The sequence below is a fragment of the Myotis davidii genome, unplaced genomic scaffold, assembly GCF_000327345.1.
Source record: "Myotis davidii unplaced genomic scaffold, ASM32734v1 scaffold187, whole genome shotgun sequence".
In the NCBI taxonomy this organism is placed as follows: domain Eukaryota; kingdom Metazoa; phylum Chordata; class Mammalia; order Chiroptera; family Vespertilionidae; genus Myotis; species Myotis davidii.
In genome coordinates this window covers 5,983,597-5,984,599 of record NW_006383018.1, presented here as the reverse complement: position 1 = coordinate 5,984,599, position 1,003 = coordinate 5,983,597, and positions in this window count along the sequence as shown.

Genomic DNA, 1,003 nt, shown 5'->3' with positions numbered 1-1,003 from the left:
GTCCTTCACTCTAGGTTCCCTCACTTATTTGGTTCGACCACTCAGGTCTTTTTTTTTTTTTAATCTAAGTTTTATGGTTTTTTACAAAATGTATCTTTATTGTTGTATTACAGATGTCCCCCCTTTTTTTCCTCCATTGACCCCTTCTCCTCCCCACAACCCACCACCCAGGCCTTCACCACACTATTGTCTGTGTCCATGGGTTATGTATATATGCCTATTAGTCCTTTGATTACTCTCTCCCCTACTCCTGCCTTCTCTTTGAGAATTGCCAGTCTGTTCCATGCTTCTTTGTCTCTGGATCTATTAGATTGCACATATGAGTGAGGTCTATAAACTTTGTACTTTTTTCATACCTATTAAACATTAAGTATATAGAAATAAGTGGGTTGATAAGTGAAGGACAGGGAGAAATGCCCTGTCCAAATCTACTTCATACTGTGCCATTGAAAATTAGCTTTTTTAATTACATAGATAATTCATGCTCATTATAGAAATTTTAGAACACTGAAAGTATAAACAAATCTTTCAAATCCCAACAATTTCAAGAAAATCTTAGGTAACATATGGTGTATTTCCATTCACTTTTTTTGCTGCATATCTTTTAAACATAATTGCTATAAATTTGTATCATACAAGATTGATTCTAGTTTTCAAACATCTTTTATGACTTATAAAAGGAAATATGCTTTCAGTTATAAAATACTTTGGGGGAAAAATAGATAAAATAAAGCAAAAAATTACTATTACTCCATACATCACTACCCACAGATAACTCTGCTCCTCTTGTGGCATTATGTTCTTCCAACTGTTTTCTAGGATATTTTCTTAAGTTTTTATACCCTAGCATATATATATTGATTTTATATCAGAGATAACAGAAATATATTCACCGATCCCAGAATGTTGAAGAATAATTTCTGAAGGCTAATAATTTGCTGCCTAGTCTACCCGCAGGGCTCAACAGAAAAAGCACTGCAGCACCAAGCATTGAATTTTCTTT